Source organism: Monodelphis domestica, chromosome 5 (assembly GCF_027887165.1).
Source record: "Monodelphis domestica isolate mMonDom1 chromosome 5, mMonDom1.pri, whole genome shotgun sequence".
NCBI classification, from domain to species: domain Eukaryota; kingdom Metazoa; phylum Chordata; class Mammalia; order Didelphimorphia; family Didelphidae; genus Monodelphis; species Monodelphis domestica.
The window spans coordinates 162,536,258-162,561,475 of NC_077231.1; positions in this window are offsets into that span (position 1 = coordinate 162,536,258).

The window sequence follows — 25,218 nt, forward strand, 5'->3', positions numbered from 1 at the left end:
ATGGGCTTTTCTATCAGACCAATAATATCATAGAGTATGAACTGTGTTTTAAAATCTTTCAGCATTAATTCTCCATGGAGGGTGGTCATGACTGATCACTCACTTACAGGGACTCGGGAAAATAGAAGTAATTTGAAGGAGTCAATGTAAAAGAGGAGGAAAATGGAGGGACTCTCCTCTCTTACTAATGGAGAGGGTTGAAAGATTTTACTCAACTGGATAGATATGTTTCTCCAGTGAGAGGTTGAAGGGCGATGTGGAGAAAAAAAGATGTGGGGGAAACTGAAGATCTGAGGAAAAGGCTATGTCTCTCCTTTCCTCAAATTTAGCTGACCTTAGAGCTGTTGCTTATTCAGGGAGGGACAGAAGAAATCTGTTTACCTCTCTGGCAAAAGATATACCACAAACTGTATCCTTGAACTTGAAATGTGGGCTCAACTGCTGGGAGAGAGGTTGAAACCCAGACAGTCCTTTCAAGGGAAAAGGTTTTGATTTTTGAACCCTTCCCCAAGAGCACAGTGACAAGCTGGATCTTTGCTTGTCACAAATGAAACAAGATTTCACCTTTGATCTTGTTCCTAACACCCCCCAACCTCTAATTTCACAAGAAAATTCCAACCAAATTAAATTGACATACACTGAAATTTATTTTGAGAAATAGTGAAGTAAGGGTAGAAAAGATCAGGGAGCAAGATGGAGGGATAGGAAGCCCTAGCTTTTGGTATATCTGGAAGTGGTGGGGAACCAAAAGTCTTTGGCCATAGGCTTGTGCCTCAAGCCTTTTTCCCAACCCCCTGTCTCTCTCTCTCTCTCTTTTTAAAATTTATTTAGTAAATTTAGAACATTATTCTTTGGTTACAAAAATCATATTATTTCCTTCCCTCCCTTCCTCCACCCATCCCAAAGCTGACATGCAATTCCACTGGGTATTACATGTGTCCTTGATCAAAACCTATTTCCATGTTGTTGATGTTTGCACTAGGATGTTCATTTAGAGTCTCCATCCCCAACCATATCCCCATTGACCCATGTAATCAAGCAGTTGTTTTTTCCTCAGTGTTTTTACTCCCACAGTTTTTCCTCTGAATGTGGATAGTGTTCTTTCTCATAGATCCCTCCGGGTTGTTCAGGATCACTACATTGCCACTAATGGAAAAGTCCACTACATGGGATTGTACCACAGTGTATCATCCTCTGTGTATGATGTTCTCCTGGTTCTGCTCATCTCACTCTACATCACTTCCTAGAGGTCATTCCAGTTCCCATGGAATTCCTTCACATTATTATTCCTTTGAGCAAAATAGTATTCCATCACCAACAGATATCACAATTTGTTCAGCCATTCCCCAATCAAGGGCATCCCCTCATTTTCCAATTTTTTGCCACCACAAAGAGCACAGCTATGAATATTCTTGTACACGTCTTTTTCCTTATTATCTCTTTGGGATACAAAGCCAGCAGTGCTATGGCTGGATCAAAGGGCAGACAGTCTTTTAGCGCGCTTTGGGCAGAGTTCCAAATTGCCCTCCAGAATGGTTTGATCAATTCACAACTCCACCAGCAATGAATTAATGTCCCAACTTTGCCACGTCCTCTCCAACATTCATTAGTTCCCTTTGCTGTCATGTGTAAATCTTGAAATCTCTCAGACTTGTGAATGTTAAAAAAATTTAACTCACTACAGTTTAAGACCTCAACCATTTTAAATATCACACAGGTTAGCCAATCTGCTAGGTGTGAGGTGATACCTCAGAGTTGTTTTGATTTGCATCTCTCTGATTATAAGAGATTTAGAACACTTTTTCATGTGCTTATTAATAGTTTTGATTTCTTTAACTGAAAATTTCCTATTCATGTCCCTTGTCCATTTATCAATTGGAAAATGGCTTGATTTTTTGTACAATTGATTTAGCTCTTTATAAATTTGAGTAATTAGACCATTGTCAGAGGTTTTTGTTTTGAAGATTGTTTCCCAATTTGGTGCTTCCCTTCTAATTTTGGTTGCATTGGTTTTGTTTGTACAAAAACTTTTTAATTTGATGTAATCAAAATTATTAATTTTACATTTTGTGATTTTTTTTTCTAGCTCTTTCTTGGTTTTAAAGTCTTTCCCTTCCCAAAGGTCTGACATGTATACTATTCTTTGTTCACCTAATTTACTTATAGTTTCCTTCTTTATATTCAGGTCATTCACCCATTTTGAGTTTAATCTTGGTGTAGGGTATGAGATGTTGATCCAAACCTAATCTCTCCCACACTGTCTTCCAATGTTCCCAACAATTTTTATCAAATAGTGGGTTTTGGTCCCCAAAGCTGGGATCTTTGGACTTATCATAGACTGTCTTGCTGAGGTCACTTACCCCAAGTCTATTGCACTGATCCTCCTTTCTTTCTCTTAGCCAGTACCAAATTGATCTGATGACCACTGATTTATAGTATAGTTTGAGATCTGGGACTACAAGGCCTCCTTCCTTCACATTTTTTTTTATTATTTCCCTGGAAATACTTGATCGTTTGTTCTTCCAAATGAACTTTATACTTTTTTCTAATTCAGTAATAAAAAAAAAGTTTTTTGGTAGTTTAATGGGTATGGCAATAAATAAATAAATTAATTTGGGTAGGATTGTCATTTTTATTATGTTAGCTCATCCTACCCATGAGCAATCAATGTTTTTCCAATTGTTTAGATGTAGTTTTAATTGTATGGATAGTGTTTTGTAGTTGTGTCTAGATAGTTCCTGTGTTTGTCTCAGCAGATAGATTTTTAAGTATTTTATATTGTCTAGGGTGATTTTAAATGGAATTTCTCTTTCTAATTCTTGCTGTTGAGATGTGTTGGAGATATATAGAAATGCTGATGTCTCATGTGGGTTTGTTTTGTATCCTGCAACTGCTAAAGTTGTTGATTATTTCTACTAACTTTTTGGTTGATTCTCTAGGATTCTTTAAGTAGACCATCATATCATCTGCAAAGAGCAATAGCTTGGTCTCCTTATTGCCTATTTTAAAACCTTCAATTTCTTTTTCTTCTCTAATTGTTACTGCCTGTGTTTCTAGTACAATGTTAAATAATAGACGTGATAATGGGCATCCTAGTTTCACTCCTGATCTTATTGGGAAGGCTTCTAGTTTGTCCCCATTGCAGATGTTTGCTGATGGTTTTAGATAGATACTTTTTTATTATTTTTAGGAAAGGCCCTTATATTTCTAAGCTTTCTAGTGTTTTCAATAGGAATGAGTGTTGTAGTCTGTCAAAGACTTTTTCTGCATCTATTGAGATAATCATGTGGTTTTTGTCAGTTTGCTTGTTGATATAGTCGATTATGTGGATGCTTTTCCTAATATTGAACCATCCTTGCATTCCTGGTATGAATCCTACCTGGTCATACTGAATAACCCTCGTGATCACTTGCTGGAGTCTTTTTGCTAGTATCCTATTTAAGATTTTTGCATGTATATTCATTAAGGATATTGGTCTATAATTTTCTTTCTCTGTTTTTGACCTGCCTGGCTTTGAAATCAGTACCATGTTTGTGTCATAAAAGAAATTTGATAGAACTCCTTCTTTGCTTATTCTGTCAAATAGTTTGTATGATATTGGGATTAGTTGTTCTTTGAATGTTTGATAGAATTTATTTGTGAATCCATCTGAACCTGGGGATTTTTTCTTAGGGAGTTCTTTGTTGGCTTATTCAATTTCATTTTCTGATATGAGGTTCCTTTAGGTAGCGTATTTCTTCCTTTGTTAGCCTAGGCAATTTATATTTTTGTAAATATTCATCCATATCACTTAGATTGCCATATTTATTGCTATATAATTGGGCAAAGTAATTTTTAATGATTACCTTAATTTTTTCTTCATTGGAGGTCAGGTCTCCCTTTTCATCTTGAATACTATCAATTTCTATTATCAAGTTCTTTGATGTTCAGTTTTATTAATTTCTCCTTTGATTTTTAGGATCTCTGATTTAGTCTTCATCTGAGGGTTTTTAATTTGTTCACCTAATAGTTTTTTAATATGCATGCCCAATTCATTGACCTCTGCCCTCTCTAATTTGTTAATGTGTGAACTCAAGGATATAAATTTCCCCCTGAATACTGCTTTGGCTGCATCCCATAGATTTTGAAAGGATTTCTCATCATTGTCATTTTCTTCAATGAAATTATTGGTTCTATGTTTTGTTCTTTAACTGATTCTGGACAATCGTATTGTTTAATTTCCAATTAATTTTTTATTTGCCTCTCCATGTACCCTTACTAATTATTATTTCTATTGCATTGTGATCTGAGAAGGTTGCATTTATTATTTCTGCTCTTTTTCATTTGTTTGCAATGTTTTTATGCCTTTTTATGGTCAGTCTTTGTGAATGTACCATGTGCTGCTGAAAAAAAGGACTATTTCTTTTTGTCCCTATTTATTTTTCTCCACATATCTACTAACTCTAATTTTTCTAAGATTACATTCACTTCTGTTACCTCTTTCTCATTTATTTTTTGGCTTGATTTATCTAGTTTTGATAGAGGAAGGTTCAGGTCTCCCACTAGTATAATTTTTCTATCTATTTCGTTGTTGAGCTCCACTAGCTTCTCCTTTAGAAATTTGGATGCTATGCCATTTGGGGTGTACATGCTGAGTACTGATATTTCCTCATTATCTATATTGCCTTTTATCAGGATGTAATTACCTTCCCTATCTCTTGTAACTAGATTTAGTTTTACTTTGGCTTTGCCAGATATCATGATTGTGACTCCTGCCTTCTTTTTATCAGTTGATACCCAATAGATTTGACTCCATCCTCTTACCCTACGCGTATCTACCTTCATCATGTGTGTTTTTTGCAGACAGCATATGGTAGGGTTTTGGCTTCTAAACCACTCTGCTATTTGCTTGCGTTTTATGGGTGAGTTCATTCCATTCACATTCAGAGTTATGATTACCAGCTGTGTATTTCCTAGCATTTTGATTTCTACTCCTAGTCCTGCCTTTTCTTCTTTGACTATTTCCTTTGTAATATTTATTGGGAAGGGAAATGGGAATTGGAAAACAGGAGGATAATGGGAGGTTTATATGGGGGTAAGGAGGAGTTTAGGAGAGAGAAGGTTTATTGCTTGGTGAGGCAAGGGAGGGAGATGCCCCCTGCTGAGAGGAAGCCGCAGGGGTCTGATAAGGACTCTTTGTCCTGGAATGATTGAGCTGAAGTTCAGCTCCCTCTATGACCAGAAAAGATAGTCCACTTATCTGACTGCGAATTCAAATAATATAAAGTTTAATAACTGGTTGGAATTGGAGTTTTTCCTTAGCTTCAGAGTATAGGGCCAGGCCCTCGAGGCTGGTGGAGAGTTTGTCCCACTCCCGTCTACTCTCGTTGTTCTAATTCAGAATCTTAGCAGTACACAGAAAGCAAACAAGAACAATTCTAACCTTTAGAAGCCTGTGTCTTTGGGCTGAACCAAGAAGAGCATGCCACTCCAGACTGGGCTGAACAAGCTCCTCTCTCTTCCCACCCCAGGACTCGCATCCTCCCCCGGCAGGAAGGAAGTGCTAGTCACAAGACCCAACTGCCACTCCCAGTTGGCCCTTCCCCCACACAAACTATTAGTCTAGTTTCCTTTCCACACCTTCTATACCAATGTTTTGTTTTTAATCAGACCCCTTAATTCCCACCCTTGTTTTACTTCCCTTACTATCCCCTCTCCTTCCTTATTCCTCTCTTATTTCCTTTACAGTATTTTTAAACTACCCCCACCCTTTCTCTCCCTTGTATTGCTTCCCTCCTCACCAATCCATTTATTACCCTTCTAATTCCCTATAGGGCGCAAATCAATTCTCTACCCCAATGTATTTGATTGTTCCTCCCTCTTTGAGTCAATTTCAATGCATGTAAGATCTTAGTATTTCCTATCTCCAACCTCTTTACTACAGTGTATTGATGTTCTCCCCCTCCTGCCATGAGCTTCTTTGTGACAAATAAATTTACCCCTTTTTGTTTCTTTTCCTATTTCTTTTAGTATTAACCTCTTTTTAAGCTTGAGTATTTATGTATTTATGCATACATATGTCTATATACATATTTATCTCTTGGCATTTCATCTTTTATATATATATATATAACATGCATAGTATGTGAACAATTATACATAAATATTAATACATACAAATGTATGATACATTCATTAATTCCTTATATAACATCGTTAAAGGATATAAGTATAACAATAATGCTTTATCTGATTAATTTTATCATTGCATATCTTGTTATAGGATAACAGAAGACCTTTATCAGTTATAATTTTGTTCTGGTGATCAAAGGCCATGATTTGGAAATTTTCAAGAAACTAAATGCCAATGTGTCTTCTAACATTTGGAAAGATAGTAAGTCAATTCAAAAAAGGATTTAAAACTTAGGTGGGCCCCAATTATGCCCCAGATTTCATAAATTACAATTTGATAGGTATTTGTTTGAATAATTTCCTCTTTTATCATATTATTAATGAGATTGCTTTCCCCTTAGCTGAGCTTGGGAAAGGAAATTTGAGAAGGAAGGAGGAAGAGGAAATATGGAAACAGAGAATAATTCCTGGGTAAATATCTGTTTTTTGCTTTGGGACAATAAGAAGCAGCACAAGCATTCTCAGAGGAAGAGGAGGAGACCTGCCAAGATATGGCAGGTACAGGAAGGTCTATAAAGTCAAACTTTGCAGAGTTTGACAGTTTTGCTGGGAGCTTATGGGAGAGATTACCTATCTTACTTTGGAAAAATCTCTATCAAACTGCCTTTGCCTGGACATATGGCTATTACACTTGAAATATATATTATAGATCATCTATTTCTTCTCTTTTATTTTATTTATTTATCTTTTATTTTATAGTTATGGAATCTAAAACTTGGAAGTGGAGGTAGGGGAGCCTCACTGACATGTATACGGATACTGCCACAACATTACAAAGTGAGGCCAAACAGAATAAATAATTAACTTATAATTATAACCAACAAAATAAATGAAAACACAGTGGTTATTACACAATTCACACAATTATTGTGCCTGCAGAGATCATTATGTATTTTTTAGTGGCTTCCATTTCTATTTGAGATGGGTACCACTCGTGTAAAATTTGAATTAGATCTACTTGCTGTCTATTTCTCCATATTAATTTGATATAGAGAGAGTATTGATAAAGACTTTTGATTATAAGTATGAATTTTCTTTGTCTTGCCTATTCAATTAATTCCTAGTCAGATAAGAGTATGAGTGGTCAATAATTCACATTTTAAGGCAATTTTGGATTTTTGGCCTCTAAGCATCTAATAACATTCTTTATCAAGACACCAATGACTAGAAAAGCATATTTAAAGTATTTTGAATATTTTAAAGGGTAAAAAATGGAGAGGCAAAAAAGGAGGAACAAATAAATGAAATGATTTCTACAGAACAAAACTATTAATACTGAGAAGAGCACATGATTTTTAAAAATTTTACTACTAGGAGACATGAATCTATATAGCTTCTCCTCTCAGAGATATTGATGGTGAGAATTTCCCTAATTCAGGCATAGAATTTGTGTTGCCAGTAATTGGATTGTAAGGGTTAAAAGCAGAAGTTTGACAAGTGAGGAAAGTGATTGAATAAAACACTTAGTTTAATTTGAGATGTACTGATAGAAAAATAGAAAAGGAGGAAAGAGATTATTATTCTAATACCCTATGACTATACCTAAATTCCTAATACTATCTAAAGTTTCTAATAACCTCCTTTGTCTTCAAAGGACAGGTTCTTCTTGCCTGGTAATGATCAGGCCTAGCTAACCTATACTATCTAAAAACCGATTCACTAACTACTCCTAAATAATTGACAGCCACCACCCACAAACTCCTTCCATCAGTTTCTACCACCCAAATGTCAGTAGACAATTGCCATAAGGCCCTGGTGACCTCAGAGACAGACCTCCTGCTCTCTCAAGATCCAGAAGCAAAAGTATCAACTGCTAGCGTTCCTTCCTTGTCTTCTCCTGGTCTCCCTGGTAATGGAATCTTCTCCTCTGGCTCCCTGACCCCTGACAGTTCTACTCTAATTAGAAATCCTGCTCTCTTTCCTCTTAAGGAGACAGAGGGAGAGATTTTTTTTAAATCCCTTTTACAATATCTTGAAGCAAAGGATTATAAAGCTTTAGTTCTTAACATATAAAAGAATGATGTGTGTGTGTGTGTGTGTGTGTGTGTGTGTGTGTGCGTGTGTTTGTGCATGTATGTACTTGTAAGATATGTGAGAGGAAGAACTAACTGAACCATACCTTGTTTAGAGTTCTTGGGCTCTGAGTGGTTTAGTTAGAAATATGTAGTACCTGGCTCTCCAATATCTAGAATTCTGGGTCTGGTGTCATAAAGTAGATATTTTATTGCTCTTATTATTTCTCTCCTCATTAAAGTATTGTACTCTATTAAGTATGTTCTGTATGGTTTGACTGCATGACAGATTATATGACTAAGGCTCAGTGTGATATAGCAATATAGGGAAGAGGGAGGATTTTGCAAAAAGGATAGGGCAGAGACAATAAGAGCTAAATCTAGGTAATCCTCACAGACAATACAATCTTTAGACTGACAAGTGTCTACAGCCACCTGGAGACCAGAGAAAGTTCTAAGAATGAGAGGGAGCTGTCAATTCTCTGGAAGAATTTGGCATTTCCCCAACTATACTGTTAAGCAGAAGGGTAGAGTATCGAATTATACTACTCTACTACTATTCTATTTATGTTTAATAGAATCAGGTTAATATATCATGAATATCTTGTGCTTTTGGCATACTTTTATATCATTTGGGTTGTTCTTCTTTGAACACAGGATTGATTGAGGAATACACTGGTCCAATAGTGAATAATATTCATTCTCACACTTTTACATCAGACAACTTCAAGGGGAAAAGATGTAAAAAAAGTGATATACACCAAACAAATTGGCAGGGATAAGAAAATGTATAAATAATGATTGGGTTGCCAAAAGTGAAGTATCGTTGGTACAATTATTCTAGAAAGCAATTTGAAATTATGCTAAAAACAGTGACTAAAATGTTCAGACCTTTAGATACCAAATTCCTATTTCTAGGCATATACCCCAAAGAGAGCAAAATAAGAAAGTCCCATTTGCGCAGAATTTTTTTGTAGCAGGACTTTTTGGAGTAACAAAGAACTAGAAACAAAGAATATGCCCACCATTTAGAAGCATTTCTCAGCTAATATTTTCTTTAGATTAGAAATGATTCAACTTACAAATCACTGAATAGTTAACAAAAAGAGATTTATTTACCCATAGACAACAATGATATGTGACAAGGATATAGTGATATTCACTTTCTCTCTATGTAGTTCCGCTCACCTTTTCATGGAATCTCACCTGGTCATTAGACCACTTTGTATTTGTTGCCATTCCTCTTTATTTTCTTGTTTTTGTTTTTGATTAAAAATTCTTCTCACTTTTCATCTTAGAATTAATGCTAAATATTGGTTCTGAGGCAGAAGAGTGGTAAATGTTAGGCAATGGGGGCTAAGTCACTTCCCCAGGGTCACACAACTATGAAGACCCTGCCTGATTTTAACTGGGAGAAGCAAGATGCCTCTCTCAGGTTAAGTTCATCCCTTCTGACCCTCACCACCAGGCTGCTAATTTGTTCCTTGATTAATACCACTTCCCTTAGACTTCATTCCCTTTGAGGACTGGAAGGCAGAGTAGCAAACTCCTTACAATGCCTTTCTGTATAGAAAGTAGAAATTGGACTGTCACATCACTCCCCTTTGTGTGTTGTCTCTCCTTTTGGATTGTAAGCTCATTGAGGTCTGGATCTGTATTTCTTTTTATTAATTGCCTCTACAATATTTATAGGAGTCCTTGGCACATTTTAGTCACTTAATAACGCTGGTTGAATAGGATTGGATTATCAAGGCAGGAAATTATAATGGATACCGAGAGTTGATTGTTTTCAGAAGTCCACCAAGCCACAGGGACCTGACATCCTCATGAGTGGGAATTTTTATACTCGTAGGTGACTAAAGAGCTAATAAATCATTGTGCTTGGTTTTTCTCCAATGTGTTCATATGGAAATTGAAGTCAGTCTAGAACAAGCATACACAGAAACCTGTGCTACAGCAAAGACATTGAAGGATTATTTCTTTTTTTTTTTATACGAAATTTTTTTTTAATATATTTTATTTGATCATTTCCAAGCATTATTCGTTAAAGACATAGATCATTTTCTTTTCCTCCCCCCCACCCCCCATAGCCGACGCGTAAGTCCACTGGGCATTAGATGTTTTCTTGATTTGAACCCATTGCTTTGTTGATAGTATTTGCATTAGAGTGTTCATTTAAAGTCTATCCTCTGTCATGTCCCCTCAACCTCTGTATTCAGGCAGTTGCTTTTTCTCGGTGTTTCCACTCCCATAGTTTATCCTTTGCTTATGAATGGTGTTTTTTTTCTCCTGGATCCCTGAAAGTTGTTCAGGGACATTACACCGCCCCTAATGGAGAAGTCCATTACGTTCGATGATACCACAGTGTATTAGTCTCTGTGTACAATGTTCTCCTGGTTCTGCTCCTCTCGCTCTGCATCACTTCCTGGAGGTTGTTCCAGTCTCCATGGAACTTCTCCACTTTATTATTCCTTTGAGCACAATAGTATTCCATCACTAACATATACCACAGTTTGTTCAGCCATTCCCCAATTGATGGGCATCCCCTCGTTTTCCAGTTTTGGGCCACCACAAAGAGCGCAGCTATGAATATTTTTGTACAAGTCTTTGTGTCCATTATCTCTTTGGGGTACAGACCCAGCAGTGCTATGGCTGGGTCAAAGGGTAGATATTCTTTTGTCGCCCTTTGGGCATAGTTCCAAATTGCCCTCCAGAATGGTTGGATCAGTTCACAACTCCACCAGCAATGAATTAATGTCCCTACTTTGCCACATCCCCTCCAGCATTCATTACTTTCCTTTGCTGTTATGTTAGCCAATCTGCTAGGTGTGAGGTGATACCTCAGAGTTGTTTTGATTTGCATCTCTCGGATTATAAGAGATGTAGAACACTTCTTCATGTGCTTGTTAATAGTTTTGATTTCTTTATCTGAGAACTGCCTATCCATTTCCCTTGCCCATTTATCAATTGGAGAATGGCTTGATTTTTTGTACAATTGATTTAGCTCATTATAAATATGAGTAATTAAACCTTTGTCAGAGGTTTCTATGAAGATTTTTTCCCAATTTGTTGTTTCCCTTCTGATTTTAGTTATATTGGTTTTGTTTGTACAAAAGCTTTTTAGTTTGATGTAGTCAAAATTATTTATTTTACATTTTGTGATTCTTTCTATATCTTGCTTGGTTTTAAAGCTTTTCCCCTCCCAAAGGTCTGACATGTATACTATTCTGTGTTTACCCAATTTACTTATGGTTTCCTTCTTTATGTTTAAGTCACTCACCCATTTTGAATTTATCTTGGTGTAGGGTGTGAGGTGTTGATCTATTCCTAGTCTCTCCCACACTGTCTTCCAATTTTCCCAGCAGTTTTTATCGAATAGTGGATTTTTGTCCCAAAAGCTGGGATCTTTGGGTTTATCGTATACTGTCTTGCTGAGGTCGTTTTCCCCCAGTCTATTCCACTGATCTTCCTTTCTGTTTCTTAGCCAGTACCAAATTGTTTTGATGACTGCTGCTTTGTAATATAGTTTGAGGTCTGGGACTGCAAGGCCCCCATCATATGTGTTTTTTTTCATTATTTCCCTGGATATCCTTGATCTTTTGTTCTTCCAAATGAACTTTGTTATGGTTTTTTCTAAATCAGTGAAGAAGTATTTTGGTAGTTCAATGGGTATGGCACTAAATAGATAAATAAGTTTGGGTAGGATGGTCATTTTTATTATATTGGCTTGTCCTATCCATGAGCAGTTAATGTTTTTCCAATTGTTCAAGTCTAGTTTTAGTTGTGTGGCGAGTGTTTTGTAGTTGTGTTCATATAGTTCCTGTGTTTGTCTTGGGAGATAGATTCCTAGGTATTTTATTTTGTCTAAGGTGATTTTGAATGGGATTTCTCTTTCTAGTTCTTGCTGCTGAGCTGTGTTGGAGATATATAGAAAAGCTGATGATTTATGTGGGTTTATTTTGTATCCTGCAACTTTGCTAAAGTTGTTGATTATTTCAATTAGCTTTTTGGTTGAATCTCTAGGATTCTTTAAGTAGACCATCATGTCATCCGCAAAGAGTGATAACTTGGTCTCCTCCTTGCCTATTCTGATGCCTTCAATTTCTTTATCTTCTCTAATTGCTACTGCTAGTGTTTCTAGTACAATGTCAAATAGTAGAGGTGATAATGGGCATCCTTGTTTCACTCCTGATCTTATTGGGAATGCATCTAGTTTATCCCCATTGCAGATGATATTAGCTGTTGGTTTTAGATATATACTGTTTATTATTTTTAGGAATGACCCTTCTATTCCTATGCTTTCTAGTGTTTTTAATAGGAATGGGTGTTGTATTTTATCAAAGGCTTTTTCTGCATCTATTGAGATAATCATGTGGTTCTTGCTAGTTTGCTTGTTGATGTGGTCAATTATGTGGATGGTTTTCCTAATGTTGAACCAGCCCTGCATCCCTGGTATGAATCCTACTTGATCATGGTGAATGATCCTTCTGATCACTTGCTGGAGTCTTTTTGCTAGTATCCTATTTAAAATTTTTGCATCTATATTCATTAGGGAGATTGGTCTATAGTTTTCTTTCTCTGTTTTTGACCTGCCTGGTTTTGGAATCAGTACCATGTTTGTGTCGTAAAAGGAGTTTGGTAGAACTCCCTCTTTGCTTATTATGTCAAATAGTTTGTATAGTATTGGGGTTAACTGTTCTCTGAATGTTTGATAGAATTCACAGGTGAATCCATCAGGCCCTGGGGATTTTTTCTTAGGAAGTTCTTTGATGGCTTGATGGATTTCAATTTCTGATATGGGATTATTTAAGAATTCTATTTCCTCTTCTGTTAGTCTAGGCAGTTTGTATTTTTGTATATATTCATCCATTTCTCCTAAATTGGTGTATTTATTGCCATATAATTGGGCAAAGTAATTTCTTTTTTTTTTATTTTTAAAATATATTTTATTTGATCATTTCCAAGCATTATTCGTTAAAGACATAGATCATTTTCTTTTCCTCCCCCCCACCCCCCATAGCCGACGCGTAAGTCCACTGGGCATTAGATGTTTTCTTGATTTGAACCCATTGCTTTGTTGATAGTATTTGCATTAGAGTGTTCATTTAAAGTCTATCCTCTGTCATGTCCCCTCAACCTCTGTATTCAGGCAGTTGCTTTTTCTCGGTGTTTCCACTCCCATAGTTTATCCTTTGCTTATGAATGGTGTTTTTTTTCTCCTGGATCCCTGAAAGTTGTTCAGGGACATTACACCGCCCCTAATGGAGAAGTCCATTACGTTCGATTATACCACAGTGTATTAGTCTCTGTGTACAATGTTCTCCTGGTTCTGCTCCTCTCGCTCTGCATCACTTCCTGGAGGTTGTTCCAGTCTCCATGGAACTTCTCCACTTTATTATTCCTTTGAGCACAATAGTATTCCATCACCAACATATACCACAGTTTGTTCAGCCATTCCCCAATTGATGGGCATCCCCTCGTTTTCCAGTTTTGGGCCACCACAAAGAGCGCAGCTATGAATATTTTTGTACAAGTCTTTTTGTCCATTATCTCTTTGGGGTACAGACCCAGCAGTGCTATGGCTGGATCAAAGGGTAGATATTCTTTTGTCGCCCTTTGGGCATAGTTCCAAATTGCCCTCCAGAATGGTTGGATCAGTTCACAACTCCACCAGCAATGAATTAATGTCCCTACTTTGCCACATCCCCTCCAGCATTCATTACTTTCCTTTGCTGTTATGTTAGCCAATCTGCTAGGTGTGAGGTGATACCTCAGAGTTGTTTTGATTTGCATCTCTCTGATTATATGAGATGTAGAACACTTCTTCATGTGCTTGTTAATAGTTTTGATTTCTTTATCTGATAACTGCCTATCCATTTCCCTTGCCCATTTATCAATTGGAGAATGGCTTGATTTTTTGTACAATTGATTTAGCTCATTATAAATATGAGTAATTAAACCTTTGTCAGAGGTTTCTATGAAGATTTTTTCCCAATTTGTTGTTTCCCTTCTGATTTTAGTTATATTGGTTTTGTTTGTACAAAAGCTTTTTAGTTTGATGTAGTCAAAATTATTTATTTTACATTTTGTGATTCTTTCTATATCTTGCTTGGTTTTAAAGCCTTTCCCCTCCCAAAGGTCTGACATGTATACTATTCTGTGTTTACCCAATTTACTTATGGTTTCCTTCTTTATGTTTAAGTCACTCACCCATTTTGAATTTATCTTGGTGTAGGGTGTGAGGTGTTGATCTATTCCTAGTCTCTCCCACATTATCTTCCAATTTTCCCAGCAGTTTTTATCGAATAGTGGATTTTTGTCCCAAAAGCTGGGATCTTTGGGTTTATCGTATACTGTCTTGCTGAGGTCGTTTTCCCCCAGTCTATTCCACTGATCTTCCTTTCTGTTTCTTAGCCAGTACCAAATTGTTTTGATGACTGCTGCTTTGTAATATAGTTTGAGGTCTGGGACTGCAAGGCCCCCATCATATGTGTTTTTTTTCATTATTTCCCTGGATATCCTTGATCTTTTGTTCTTCCAAATGAACTTTGTTATGGTTTTTTCTAAATCAGTGAAGAAGTATTTTGGTAGTTCAATGGGTATGGCACTAAATAGATAAATAAGTTTGGGTAGGATGGTCATTTTTATTATATTGGCTCGTCCTATCCATGAGCAGTTAATGTTTTTCCAATTGTTCAAGTCTAGTTTTAGTTGTGTGGCGAGTGTTTTGTAGTTGTGTTCATATAGTTCCTGTGTTTGTCTTGGGAGATAGATTCCTAGGTATTTTATTTTGTCTAAGGTGATTTTGAATGGGATTTCTCTTTCTAGTTCTTGCTGCTGAGCTGTGTTGGAGATATATAGAAAAGCTGATGATTTATGTGGGTTTATTTTGTATCCTGCAACTTTGCTAAAGTTGTTGATTATTTCAATTAGCTTTTTGGTTGAATCTCTAGGATTCTTTAAGTAGACCATCATGTCATCCGCAAAGAGTGATAACTTGGTCTCCTCCTTGCCTATTCTGATACCTTCAATTTCTTTATCTTCTCTAATTGCTACTGCTAGTGTTTCTAGTACAATGTCAAATAGTAGAGGTGATAATGGGCATCCTTGTTTCACTCCTGATCTTATTGGGAATGCATCTAGTTTATCCCCATTGCAGATGATATTAGCTGTTGGTTTTAGATATATACTGTTTATTATTTTTAGGAATGACCCTTCTATTCCTATGCTTTCTAGTGTTTTTAATAGGAATGGGTGTTGTATTTTATCAAAGGCTTTTTCTGCATCTATTGAGATAATCATGTGGTTCTTGCTAGTTTGCTTGTTGATGTGGTCAATTATGTGGATGGTTTTCCTAATGTTGAACCAGCCCTGCATCCCTGGTATGAATCCTACTTGATCATGGTGAATGATCCTTCTGATCACTTGCTGGAGTCTTTTTGCTAGTATCCTATTTAAAATTTTTGCATCTATATTCATTAGGGAGATTGGTCTATAGTTTTCTTTCTCTGTTTTTGACCTGCCTGGTTTTGGAATCAGTACCATGTTTGTGTCGTAAAAGGAGTTTGGTAGAACTCCCTCTTTGCTTATTATGTCAAATAGTTTGTATAGTATTGGGGTTAACTGTTCTCTGAATGTTTGATAGAATTCACAGGTGAATCCATCAGGCCCTGGGGATTTTTTCTTAGGAAGTTCTTTGATGGCTTGATGGATTTCAATTTCTGATATGGGATTATTTAAGAATTCTATTTCCTCTTCTGTTAGTCTAGGCAGTTTGTATTTTTGTATATATTCATCCATTTCTCCTAAATTGGTGTATTTATTGCCATATAATTGGGCAAAGTAATTTCTAATGATTGCCTTAATTTCCTCCTCATTGGAGGTGCTGTCCCCCTTTTCATCTTTAATGCCGTGAATTTGCTTTTCTTCCTTCCTTTTTTTAATTAGATTGACCAGTACTTTGTCTATTTTGTTTGTTTTTTCAAAGTACCAGCTTCTTGTCTTATTTATTAAATCAATAGTTCTATCACTTTCGATTTTATTAATTTCTCCCTTAATTTTTAGGATTTCTAATTTGGTTTTCTGCTGGGGGTTTTTAATTTGATCGCTTTCGAGTTTTTTCAATTGCATTTCCAATTGATTGATCTCTGCTCTCCCTTGTTTGTTAATATGAGCTTTCAGGGATATGAATTTGCCTCTGATTACCGCTTTGGCTGCATCCCAAAAGGTTTGAAAGGATGTTTCGCCATTGTTATTTTCCTTGATGAAATTATTAATTGTTTCTATGATTTCTTCTTTAGCTAAACGGTTTTGGAGTATCATATTGTTTAATTTCCAATTGGTTTTAGATTTGGTTTTCCATGTACCATTACTAATCATTATTTTTATTGCCTTGTGATCTGAGAAGGCTGCATTCATTATTTCTGCTTTTTTGCATTTGTGTGCTATGTTTCTGTGACCTAATGTATGGTCAATTTTTGTGAATGTGCCATGTGGTGCTGAGAAGAAGGTGTATTCCTTTTTATCCCTATTTATTTTTCTCCATATGTCTATTAATTCTAATTTTTCTAAGATTTCATTCACTTCTTTTACCTCTTTCTTATTTATTTTTTGATTTGATTTATCTAAATTTGATAATGGTTGGTTTAAGTCTCCCACTAGTATGGTTTTATTGTCTATTTCTTCCTTCAATTCTCCTAGTTTCTCCATTAGAAATTTGGGTGCTATATTATTTGGTGCATACATGTTGATTAATGATATTTCCTCATTGTCTAGAGTCCCTTTTAACAAAATATAATTACCTTCCCTATCCCTTTTGATCAGGTCTATTTTTGCATTGGCTTTATCAGATATCATGATTACCACTCCTGCCTTCTTTCTATCAGTTGAGGCCCAGAAGGTCTTACTCCATCCTTTAATTCTGACCTTGTGGGTGTCAACCCGCCTCATGTGTGTTTCTTGAAGACAACATATGGTAGGGTTTTGGATTCTAATCCATTCAGCTATTCGTCTACGTTTTATGGGTGAGTTCATCCCATTCACGTTCAAAGTTATGATTGTCATTTGTGGACTCCCTGGCATTTTGATTGCCTTCCCTAATTCTAACCTTTTCTTCTTCGGCTCTACCTTTTAGTCCAGTGATTTACTTTGAATCAGTCCCCCTTGTCCCCTCCCTTGATGTTTCCCTTTTTAGTCCCTCCCTTTTTGTTCCCTCCCCCTCCCCCCTCTCTTTCCCTCCCTTTTTGTTCTCCCTCTCCCCCTCCCCCCCTTGGTTTTCCCTTCTCCTTACCCTTGTTGGGTAAGATAGAATTCAAGATCCCAATGGATCTGGATGTTTTTCCCTCTCAGAGTTGATTTCCCTGAGATTGAGGTTTAAGTAAACCCCCCCCCCCCTCTCTTCCTCTCCTTCTTATAGGAGTTTTCTTCCCCTCCCCTTCCCCTGTGAATCTTTGTGTGAGAACCATTATTCTATTTGGTCTTTCTTTACCCCCTATTTATACATTACATTTTCCCCACATATTAGTATACATAGGTTGATATAAATGTAGTCCTTATAGAAGAGAGTTTGAGTAAAAGAAGATAACATTTTTCCCCTTTCCTTAATATTTACCTTTTCAGGTATTCCTTGCTCTTTGATTTTCGGTATCAAACTTTCCACAGAGCTCTGGTCTTTTCTTTGCAAAAAGTTGGAAGTCTTCTATTTTGTTGAATGCCCATACTTTCCCTTGGAAGTATATAGTCAGTTTTGCTGGGTAGCTGATTCTTGGTTGGAGACCCAGCTCTCTTGCCTTTCTGAAGATCATGTTCCATGCCTTACGATCATTCAGCGTAGAACTTGCAAGGTCTTGTGTGACCCTGATTGGCATTCCTTTATATCTAAATTGTCTTTTTCTGGCTTCCTGTAGGATTTTTTCTTTTGTTTGATAGCTTTGGAATTTGGCAATTACATTCCTGGGAGTTGTCTTTTGGGGGTTTAGTGTAGAAGGTGTTCTGTGAGCTCTGTCAGTGGATGTATTGCCCCCTTGTTCTAGAATCTCTGGGCATGAAGGATTATTTCTAAGATATGTGAAAGAAGCAGAGATAACCAACACCTTTCGGGGAAAACATCACAGACCTTATAATTAAAGAGAAAACCAATAGCTTCCAATTTATATGAGACATTACTTGGCTTATGAATATAAAACTTAGAGTCTAGTAAATCTAGGTTCAGACTTTTCCCTTGATACTTCCTTGGTATATTGCCATGAGCATATAATTTTTTTCAGCTCAATTCTCTATTTATATGAAATGTGGACAATAACAACTACAGTATCTATGTCACAGAATTCTAATGAAATCCAAATAGGATCTTAAACCTACTTTGAGAATTTAAGCTCCATATTAATTCCACTTATTTATTTGCCTAATTTTCTATGTATAAACAATGTTTTGGGGGAATAATCTATACCCATATTGAGATCTTTCTGAATTAAGGTGGTAGAAATGTATAGGCAGTTTTTTTTTACTGTATTTCATTTTATAGTAGATGATATTATAGAACACATCTTTAGAGTTACACAATTAACTCAAAAGATGTAGATAATATGAGATCCCATTCTCCTTATTTTTAAAAAAGCATCCAATTTGATAGATTAAAATATTATCTTTAACATTCCTTTCCAACAAGGTGTCCCCTATGCTTATGTCAAAATCATCTAAAATTCCTTATAAGATGTAATGGCAGATATAACATTTTTATGACCCTTTTAATATTAATTTTCTGAAGTATAAAACAGGCAAATGTTCTCCACAGGCATTTTCCCCTGTCATGGAGGATATCCAGTAGGATCCAATTTGAAGAGGGCTTAATTATTAAAAGTAAAGTAAAGTCCACCAGATGTTCCTATTTTCAGGGACATCATCTCAAGTTCATTAAGTCCCAGAACATTTCAGCATCTTAAATTAGGCTAATGATTTCTTAAGAGATCATAGAATTTGACTTAGTTTTCCCTGCAGGAGAAAAATAGACAACAATAAAAATAACAATATTTTAAGGATAACAAAGTATTTATGCATATCCCTTAAAATGATCCTTACAACAATCTTATAGGTTAGTTACTAGAGCTATTATTAGACTAATTTTACATAAGAGGAAACTGAGCCTGAGATGTCATGTAACTTGCACATAATCACCCAGGAACAAGTTTCAAAGACCTGACTTAAATAGCCTTCCCAAATTTTCCCCACTCTACCATACTACCTTTATGGTAGATAAAGAATAACTCTTATGTGGATTCACACATGATAGTAAGACAGCAAAATCATAGTTATTCCTTCAGTACATAAATCTGGGACACATTCTAGATAAATATCAAGGTCCAAAGTTGAACAGGAAAAATAGGCTCCACTCTTTTGGGAAAATTGTATGATGTTTTTTTTTTTTAACAATTCTGAGTTTCTCCCTGCAACAGACCCACATTTTAAACATCAATATTCTTTTAGTATTGCTATGTGTTGATGAATTATAGAATAAATTGAAGATTACCATTACAATTTGATGAGAGTCAATGGAGAACTTATGATAGACCTCAGTATTTTTATCATGCTATCATGAAGAATTAGATAGGAAACTAGCTTAATCAGTGCCAACAGAAGCAAGCATATAGAACAATAATATACTATGAGTAGACTTAACTAATTGATGGACAGACCAAGTATGAAACCCATAATCAATTTTAAGAGATAAAGAAGGCCCCTTCTATGCTGTTGGATAGTTTCCACATGGATGAGATCACACATCCAACAAAGAGTGTTCAATTGGGAAGTCCCTCTATTAAAATTGAGGTTTCACTATTTTTATATACTTTTTTCTGTACTAACTCTTTAGCCATCTCTTCCCAAATTTCAAAAAGAAAAAAAAATCACATCTGGTGAGTATATTTATTATCCGTTTTTAGTTATCTTATGTATATTTCATACTACATATAAATTCAGTACCAATTCATCTTTGTATCCTTTACCCTTACTAGCACAACACAGATTAGGCGCTCAATAAATATTGGCTGAATGAATAATTTTCAGGCATATACTTTTTTCTAAAGGTAGTAAATAACTATTTATATGAGATTCCTTCACTTTGTTTTATTTTTCAATATAAATTAAATGGACGTATGCTGCCTTGAAGTAAAAAACATGCTCATTAAATGAGCCTGTTAGCAAGATTTAAGATTATGTCCTCCCAATGCAGCTTCCTGGCTCATGAAATGGCCTGTCTTTCTCCCCAGGAAAGCTACTTATTAGAATAGACCAGGACTTTCAAATTCTCGTTTGAGTCACCTACCAGAGAATAAAACCTTCTCATGATATAAGAAATATATTTATTCCATTTTAGTTCTTGCCTAACAAAGAATGAACTAGCCTTTGAAAAATAAGAAAATAGTAAGGATGCATGTACCCAACATTTGTATGTCTGAAATGTTTGTAATTTAGATATTTAAAGATAAGGCTTATTTTTTTGTGATACTTGAACCCCATCCATAAATTAGTTGCTGCTTTCAAAATGAAACATTTAAAAATTGTTATTGTTGATAGCTGATTATAATACATAGGCATGTATGTATGCACATCCATATTTCTATATATATATATATGTATACTTATATATGCATATATTAGGACAACTTAAATCATGCTATCCTATTTTAAAAGTTAACAGGGGGACGGCTTGTGGCTCAGAGGATTGACAGCCAGACCTAGAGATGGGAGGTCCTGGGTTGAAATCTGTCCTCAGATACTACCTAACTGTGTGACCCTGGTCAAGTCACTTAACCCCCATTGCCTAGCCCTTACCACTCTTCTGCCTTAGAATCAATTGATTCTAAGACAGAAGGTAAGGGTTTTTAAAAAATTTAAAAAAATTAAAAGTTAGCAGAAGACACTTTCTTAAATACTATTCAATCTACTAAAATACCAGTCTATTTTGGTGTTTGTTCACTATCTATGTTATTGGATTAGTTTTATTTATTTATTACCAATTAAAAAAATAGGTGACTGCCAATTTGAGACCAAGTTCTTCTCACCTTTCATGATGGCAGATAGGAATTATATACTGGGAAACTCTATCCCAGAGAATGATTAACTTGTTACAAGGCTTCTGGGCTTAGGCATCTGCAATGCAACTAAGGACTGTACTTGAACTAGCGGAGAGTTTTAGCATTGAAGCAATGAATGTTCTAAAACATTTTAAAGGTTCCTCAACAGTTCTCTGTCTGGGGCCCTTTTTCTATTCAGTATCTATATTTTCTCTTTAGGATTTTACTAGCTTCTTTCATTTCATTTACCACCTCTTAGCAAATAATTTCCAAATCTGCATATTCAACTTTCACCTCCCTCTTGAAGTCTAATCCAGTCATCCATTGCCATTAGACAGCTTCACTTCAATGAGGACCCCTTAGGCATCTAAGATAGCACAAGAAACCTCATTATCTTTCTTGCCAAACTAATGACTTCTTAAACTTTCCCCTCTTTTTTTTTCTGGACATCACCATCATTCCAGTCAACCTGGCTGTATACCTTTAGTCATCCCCAATTTCTCTTTCTCCTTGATGTCTCATCATCAAATATTTGTCACAATCTTTCATCCATTCACTTTTCTCTGTTTGTGGACCCACCACCTTAATACAGGCCTTTATTACTTCTTTTCTAGGATATTGTTTCTAGTTGGTCTCCTAGCTTCTAGGCTTTCTTTTCTTCCATTTATATATATCTTCCACACCTGCTAAACTCATATTCCTAAAGCAAAAGTCTTCCCAGGAGTACTCTAGTAAATGTTTAGTAAACAGCTCTCTGAGGGAAAAATAAATTCATAGCACAATTTCAGGTTTATTCTAGATTATTATCACTTTCTCCATCATTTTTTAAACTCAAAAATCTATGAAATAAACAAAGCTTTGATTGGTATCATTTAATGATCTCTAGGGAATAAATCAAACTAGACTTTTCACAATTGGCCCTTGTGGGTTCAAGGTGGCTGCAGCAGGCTCATAGATCTGACTGAATTCTAAGATTTGCTCTCATCTAAAAGACAAACACATTGCTTGATGTATGAAGTCTTTCATGATCTGACTCCAATTCTCTTTAGATTGATTACACATTCTTCCCAGTTTTAAACTGGGCCTCCTTGTTCTTATTTCTTTCAGACTCCTTCCTCCATGCCTTTATACAAGCTATTGTCACTCCCAGACTGCTGTCCCTTCTCAATTTGCTTTTAGATTTCTAGAATTCCTAATTCCCTTCAAACTGTAATTCAGTTGCTAGCTGTTATGAGAAGTTGTTGGTTTTTTTCCCCCAAGTCCCCAAATTTATTATGGCTCCCTCCTCCTAATATTTCTTATATATTTTGGAGTCATGCTTTTCACTTATTTGTGCGTATTGTAATATTTATTGGGAAAGGAAATGGGGAATGATGAAAACAGGGATATTGGGAGGTTTGTATGGGGTATGGAGGAGAGAGGGAAGAGGGAACACAGCTTGGTGAGACAAGGGAGAGAGATGCCCCCTGCTGAGCAGAAGCAGCAGAGGTCTGATAAGGCCTGTTTGTCCTGGAATGACTGAACTGAACTTCAGCTCCCTCTATGACCAGAAAAGAAAGTCCACTTATCTGACTGCAAATTCAAACAATATAAAGTTTATTAACCAGTTTGGATTGGAGTTTTTCCTCAGCTTCAGAGCTGAGGCCAGGCCCAGAGGCTGGCGGAGGGTTCTCCCACTCCCATCTACTCTATATCAGTCCAGTTTGTATAATTCAGAATCTTAGCAGTAGACAGAAAGCAAACAAGAATAGGTCTAACCTTCAGAAGTGATTGGGCCTGAATCTTAGGGCTGAATCAAGAAGAGGTGGCACAGCCCACTAGACTGGGCTGAACAAGCTCCTCTCTCCTCCAACACCAGGAAGCAAGTTCTCCTCACCACAGTAAGGAAGTGCTAGTCACAAGACCCAACTGCCACTCTCAGATGCCCATTCCCCCACAAACTGTCAGTCTTCTTTCCTTTCCAAAATATAAATATATTAGAGAGTGGTGTGTGTGTGTGTGTGTGTGTGTGTGTAGAGCATGAAGAGTTGTCAGAGGTCTCATTTTACAGATAAGAAAATAGGCTAAGGAAAGTTAATTATCTTGCCCAGCTACTATCTGAGGTAGGATTTGAACCAAGAATTGATTGTCTCTAAATCCAGCTCTTAATCCATAGCGGCATATGGCCTAAACATATAAAAGTCATTTGACCTCTCAACCTCTGTTTCATGATCTGTGATATAGGGATCATAATAGAACCTCCCTCACAGGATTGATGTGAAAATCAAACATAGCACCTAGAACCCTTATTGTAATCATCTAGTAATTGTAAGGAACACACAGGTGAGTGAGCTCCCCTTACTGCACCTTTGCAATTAGCGTAGAGAGTTTCCTAGAATCTGGAGAGGTTAAGTACTTGCCTGCAGTCACATAGTCACTAAGTGTCAGAGGTTGTACTTGAACCCAGTTCTTTTTACCTACAGGGCCAGTTGTCTGTCCATTGTGCCATGCTACCTCTTTGGGAGAGCCAAATGAGGGATTACCTATTTAAAGTGCTTTGAAAACCTGAAAGTTCTCTATATACATTATTATAATCACACATGCCAAAGTTCCATTTCCATTTCCATTCCTTACACACTGATAATCAACTAATGACCACACTATCAAGAGAACACATACTTATGCTAGATGTTAATATGAATGACTTTCTTTTGACTTAGACTTAAATTTATTTCATTTAGTACTTCACTTTCCATTAGGCTCTCAGCAGAGATAAATTAATTTTTAGTTGCTGGGACCTTTACAAATAAAAGTCAAATTAATTTAAACATTTACCAATAAGATTGATATAGTAGGTCCTCCATGCTAGACTATTTATGACTCTAATACATTTCATACAAATCACCATAGGTGCATTCTATCAATGGTAAACCATTTACATTTTTTAAATGTGAAACCTCTCCCTGATCTCACTTATCTATACTTAGGACTAGTGTTGAATTATCTGATTTTATATTATTCCATAGGATCATAGGAGCAAAAATCTAGATCTGGAAGGAATCAGAAACTATCTAGTCCAGCCCCTTCCTTTGACATATGAGGAAACTGTAGCCAAAAGGGATAAAAGAATTTGTTCACACAGGTAATCATATATTATTTTATATCATTATATAATAAAAATATAAAAGTTGGGAATTTAAGTTCACATTCTTTGACTCAAAACCATTGGAAACTGCCATCATTCTTTCTGCTCTGCTGACTTCCATTTTAACAGAATTTTCAGTAATCCAGCGAGATATGGTACAAGCTTTGTAGTAGAACAAAGGTAAGAGTAAAGGAACAAAATGTTATTCCTGAATTAGATTATTGAAAACAACTTGGTCTTAGTCAACAAGTGTTATACATCAATCTTTGAACAAAATTGAAATAAATGTAGCTTTTTATTTTTATTTTTGAGAATGTGATGCTCCAACCAGAGTTGCACCAGAATTAGAACTTTGTTAGTGGTTTTTCATTTGTGAATTGTGAATTGTGAACCATGAAGGAAAATAGAGTGGAGAAAAACACAGAGACAAAGATATAGGAAGACAAAGGCAGAGACAGAGAGATAGAGATACAAAGTGAGCCAAAGAGAGAGAGAGGATGAGGGAGGGGGAAAAGGAGCCGTGCTTTCTTCGTAGAAGGGCCATTTTTTTTTCACAATACATGCTTGGTATTCCCGCTGAGTGTTTTTTTCCCCCTTTAAGTAATTGGTTCTTTTTAAATGGGCCATTTTTAAGTTACCATGGCCACCATTCAATTAACATAATCATGATAACTGTCACATGAAAGTAGCAGACCTACCAAAAGAATTTAGAGTAAAAATACCTGACATCCCTCAACAGTGGTAGGCTAGCTGGGGAAAGTACTGTATCTCATCATCTGATATTAGTTATCTTTACGTTCACTCAGAAATGCATTTGTACTGTTCAGCAGGTTCCTTTATG